The 5362-nt window shown below is 51.2% G+C and overlaps 1 long non-coding RNA gene across 5 annotated transcripts in view; it reads right to left on the reverse strand.

Moving 5' to 3' along the window:
* Nucleotides 1–322: 322 nt before the first annotated feature.
* Nucleotides 323–5362, reverse strand: part of LOC108555894 (uncharacterized) — a 27442-nt gene continuing 22402 nt past the window's right edge. For 3 of the 5 annotated variants that reach the window (XR_001890792.1, XR_001890793.1, XR_001890789.1), the window contains exons 2-4: nucleotides 3513–3620; nucleotides 842–943; nucleotides 323–677 (exon numbers count right to left, since the gene is read on the reverse strand). This is a non-coding gene — a long non-coding RNA (uncharacterized LOC108555894). Of the gene's footprint in view, nucleotides 678–841; nucleotides 944–3512; nucleotides 3621–3839; nucleotides 4631–5362 lie in introns of those variants that run through there. The other 2 variants (XR_001890790.1, XR_001890791.1) reach the window with 2 other exon arrangements.

Genomic DNA, 5362 nt, shown 5'->3' on the forward strand with positions numbered 1-5362 from the left:
TTGCGCTTGACTCGTCGAATTCTTCGGAATCCGTAGATTCATCGAAATGGCGTTAAATTCATGGAAACTCGTAAATTCTTAGAAACGAAGCGCAAGTCCTGGAAATTCTCAACGAGTAATTAATTAGCCGCTTAAGTTTTACCGTACCGTCGTATGCATTTTCGGTTTGCACTTTTACGTTTCAGTCGCGCGTTTACATTGTCCATCGTGATTCATGGGAAACGACAGTGGAAAATGGTGGCCGGAAAAGGATAGTGTCAAGGTGAAATCAAGGAACGACAGCATCCGTTTTAACGAACTAATTTATTTAACAAGATTGGCTGAACATATACATGACGTAATTTGCAATTAAATCGCCGCGATATGTAAGTTAATCGCAATACGCGCGGTAATTTTTCTCGCAAACATTGCGCATTTGCGTCGATCAGAGCTGATCCGAGCAGAAACTGTTACGAAATCATTCACGAGAAACGACGAAGGTTTTTTCTCGGTGCAAATTATTGACGCGACGTTGCAGAAAACTATTAAAAGTGAAAAATTATTTCTCAGGGAAAATCGGGCTTATCCAGTGGCATGGTTATCCATGGTGCACGATGGAATGGAAATCAGTCTTCTCGAACGTCGTCGACGTTTCGCCGTTTTTCCTCTACGAATGTGGAAGTCTTGGTCCTTCGCGTCTGTGGCAGAAAGAAAAACGATTAAGAGAAAGATGAACGATTTACACGAGCTACGAAATGAAGGTATTATCGATAAACGGTGTCGAGTTTCCGAGGAATTGGAATCTTTTACCGCGTTGCGCGTTATTCTCAATAGATCAAAGTTCGGATACAAAGCTACTTACTAGCTCTTTGCAAATCATTCCTCCGTAACTGTGCGTAAACCTTCGATATCCGTCTGGCTCGTGCTTCTTCTCATCTTTCCGCGTCTCTCGTTGGCTCGTTCTCTGCGACAAGGAGGAAATGATGGTTAAATCGTGGAAATAATAGCGACAGTTAATTATAACGCGCGAACGCGAGGTAAAAGCGGCGAAAAGATTTCTACGAAGATACCGAGTATGCTCTTTGCCCAAATGTATTCTTAGTCCTAGCGAATACGCGATCGCCGACTCTGGGACGAAACCCCGTCTGTTAAGATGGAGTTAAAAGTGTAGCAACGCGCGTCGATTATCGAGTATCGGAGCATTCCGAGATTTTTCGGAATTTCGCATTGGGTCGAAAGTTTTGCTAGGCTGGTTGGAAGGCGCGTATCGCGCAAGGCATTGGCATATGCCAGAAGCGAGTAGCGCGGCGATCGGAGTTGTCTATCGGAGATTCGAGACGTGGAGAAAAATAGGATGGAACGGTTCCAAGCATCGGAGCTGTTTCCCCTTGCGGCGAAACCGAGACGGGATAACGGTTGGCCGATGTTCTCTCTCTTCATTGCTCTTTTACCCGTTAATTACTAGCGGTGGCTTATGATAATTGGCGTTTGGCAGAGAGAGAGAGAGAGAGAGAGAGAGAGAGAGAGAGAGAGTGATTCGAGATACGGGACAGCGGCGAACTTCTCGGAAAGAATCCTTCTCTGTTTCCGACTACGTTCCTCGCGTTGAACTCGCGCGCCGACGTAGTCCTCTCGTTTCGTCCAACGGCCGATCGCAGATACCGTTCAGGGACCCTCCGACGTCGTCGTCGTCGTCGTCGTCGTCGTCGTCGCGTCCTTCGTCTTGGACGGGTCGGCGCGGTATCTTTCCTCGCTTTTCAAGGCCTGAAATTCTTACCCCTCTTTACCCATTTCGCGTTTACTTTTCCCTCTGCCGCGGACGTTTCTTTACGCGAAGGTTACGACGAGTATCGCGCGCGCGTGTTTACGGGACGACGCGAAAGGATGGAAAGGGGTTGGTGTCTCGACGGTTTTTCCTTGGGAATCGCACGACGAAAACTCGCACGGCGATAACCGTGAAACGGCGATAAACCGCTCGGCCGATTCAGACTGAAGACTAATTGCCATTCCGATTGCAACGTCCTCGCGCTCTCGGCTATTATCGTAATTTACAACCGGAGACGGTTCTAGCTCGGGTTCCACGGAGCTTTCGATCGAGCGCGCGATTCGGCCAGCGTTCCGAAGGTGCACCCGAGTCTCGGACGGGAAAAAGGGAGGAAATGAGGGCGTTTTGCGGGAGGATTATCTCGGGTAATTTGGTCGGTACGCGAGCTGACCACCCGCGCGGCCGCGTTCGTCTCTCGTGGCCACGAGCGAGGACCAACGGAAAGGAAGACGGGAAAAGGAGGAGAGAGGCGTAGGAGAAGAAGAGGGTGTAGGAGGAGGTTTTTGCTCGGTACACATGTGGTTAGCGGCGATTCGGCCGTGATAAAAGCTCGGCCCGTTGCTCGTGCCTCGCGGCCTCGCGAGAGCAACGACGGCGGCCAGTCGAGAGATAGCTCAGCGAGCAACAGCGGTCCAAGGAGAAAAGGCCTTCTTCGGGCAAGTTGAGCGAATCGCGTGTGCGATGGTGCGCACATCCGTGCCACGAAAGAACCGAGACGGAATCGAGAGGGTGTCGCGCGTTACGCACGTGCGCCACCCTCCCCGCGATCCTTCCTTCGTTACCGCAACCCTTTTCTCGTCTCGCCGTTTCCACGCTCGCCACTCTGTGCCAACGCCTCGACCAAACCAACTAATGGTAATCGACGATGGCACGGAAAGGAGAGAGAGAGAGTGGCCGTGAAAGCGAATGAAATTCGATTATCGAAACACGGACCCTCGAGACGACGGCGGGAACCCGTGAAGAGAGTTACAAGTGGGCGCAAGAATTTACGAGTTTTCCAGAAAATCGCGGTTCGACGTTTTTACGACATCGTTTTTAACGTTCCAGCTCGTAAAAATCTCTCTCTCTCTCTCTCTCTCTCTCTCGCGCGCGCGCTTTTTCTCTCGCGTCTATGCCGAGCCCGTTTGAAACCGATAACGGAGCGGAGGTCGATTAGACGAGAGTGGCCGTATTCGATTATTTACGCGTTTCTACGCTCGAGTTTCGCCGTTTGTTGGTAGTGCGAGTCGATCGAGAGAAATATCAGCTGAGTAGCGAATGATGGGGAAATTACCCACGCGAATTAGGCACCGTGCCTCCACCGTCGGGATTTACGACGCGCTCTGGGTCACCGCGAGTGCTCGTAAAAGACCGGTGACTTGTTTCGTCTAATAGCTGAAAACATTGTCGGCCTCGCGTAACTGCCACCACCTTTACACTCTCCACGATAAATTTTCTCGCGGTCCTGTCAAAATAACGTCAGGCTCGATAACGCGAGCGAGAGAGACGGAACGTTGACCGCCGCGGTTTATCGACTGGAAATACGAGAAGGAGCGTGTCCCGTCTCGTGGCCCAATTTGCCAAGGATTTTTTTACGAGCCACCACCCCTCGTTGGGTCGCGTCGTGAGTGGCAGGAAAGAAAGAAAGAAAGAAAGAAAGGAACGAAGAGGAAGAAACTCGTTGGTCGGCTGGTTCTCGCGGATGCGTAACAAAACGCGCGGGACTTACGAGTTCTCGGAGAGCTAAGGTCGAGTGTATCGATGCTACGTCAAAGGGGAGAGCAGAGATGCGCGCGAGCGAGCCGTAGATTTCTCTCGGAGGATGTTACGAGCTGATCTGAAAGAAAGAACGTACGTGATTAGCGAGACGTTGGTGTATATATATATATATATATATATATGCATATAGGATAGACGGGTTTGGAGAAGGTGGTGCCTGGCCGTATCGCGCGACCACCTGCGGTCAAACTCGATCTTCTCGGAGAAAGAGAGGAGGAGAAGGAAGAGGAGGAGAAAAGGGGTTGTTAGATGGCGGTGGTTGAGTTGGAGGACACACTTCTGGTCGCGGCGTTTCCTCGAGCTGTCAAGACGGTGATGCGCCAAGAGGGTCGAAGGGTCCGCCGGTGTGGATGACCGTCGGGGCACACACGGATGATACACCGTTTAGAATCTAGAGTTTCTTTTCTCGCTCTTTCTCCCTCCTTCCCACCCTCTTCTCCGTCTATCCGTCGTCTATCCGTCTATCTCTCGTCTCCGGCTGCGTTCTCTCAAAATTCCGTGGCGCAGCAGCTCGGACGTTTGGTTTTTCTTACGTTCGGTTCGTTTGACACTTGATAGCGCTCGAGCATGCGTTCGTACGTGGTCGGGTGCATAGCCAGGCATTCCGAGTTTGCGCGGGATAGCTCGTTGCTCCGCCGCCACTCGCGAGCCATCTTCTTTCGCTTCTTCTGCTTCTCCTCCCCTTCTTTCTTCGCTCTCGCTTCTCTAGCTCCTTCGGCTTCTCCACGAGAAGTCGTTTCTTGCCGTTGCTTCTTCGTCCGATACCATCTTTCCCGTTTGATAAATCACTACCGGAAATTCCGACAAAAAACCACATCGTTCGTTCGTGCTCTAGATACTCGATTGGCGGGTAGCGGTTGGCATCCGCTCTTCTTCTCTCCGCGGAAAGGCCGACAACGAGCAAGGAGGCAGGGCCTACTTTTTTCCCTCCCCTGCCTCCCTCCTACCTTTTCCCCTATTTCTCCCCTATTTTTCCACTATTTTTCCCCTATTTTTCCTTCCCGGCCGTGCCCGCGATTCCTACTCGGATGCTTGTTCGCGATTATCGTTACGTAATCGTTCCGAAACACCCACCGATTTTTCCCATCGCTTTTCTCTTCCATCTTCTTCTCTCCTCTCTCCCTCTTTTCCTTTTCCTTTTCCTTTTCTCCTCGATGAATCATAAATTTCGAGGCGCGCGCCGTGAAGCGCGTGCTGCGACGAGCGATGTGCTCGAGAGACAGAGGCTTCTTTGTACGTTCCATTTATTTATCCGTCAACAATTACACCCTGAGACGGTGAATGAGAAACCGCGCGATCTTTGCGATTCGGTCATTTCCAAGATCCGAGAGGAACGCGCGTTTCCTCTCTCTTTGTGTGTGTGCGCGTGCGTGTGTGCGTGTGTGCGTGTGTCTGTGTGTGCGTGCGTGTGTGTGTGTGTGTGTGTGTATGCGCGCGCGTGTGCGTGCGTAGCTTACGACACCACCACGACCACCAACGATAACAACGACGTATCCATTCGATGCATTCCGATGATTTTCAAACAAAATCAGCTTTCACAATGATCTCAGAATCAAATCTATCTGTCAAATCATTGTGAAAACCAGTTTCGTCTTAGCTTTATACACGTTGGACATCGATTTCCGTTGTGTTGCCTGACTGCGATGAAGCGTGCAGCGGTCCACGATCAACGCGTTTTCCGCGTTTCATAGTTTGACGAAAAACGCGTTTCGTCGCGTAGTCTCGTCGTTTATATATACGCGTATCGGCTTGCACGCGCGGCCACGAAAAACGATCGAAAGGGGGGGGGGGGGGGGGGGG

This window comes from Eufriesea mexicana, unplaced genomic scaffold (assembly GCF_001483705.2).
Source record: "Eufriesea mexicana isolate 0111107269 unplaced genomic scaffold, ASM148370v2 scaffold305, whole genome shotgun sequence".
NCBI lineage: Eukaryota > Metazoa > Arthropoda > Insecta > Hymenoptera > Apidae > Eufriesea > Eufriesea mexicana.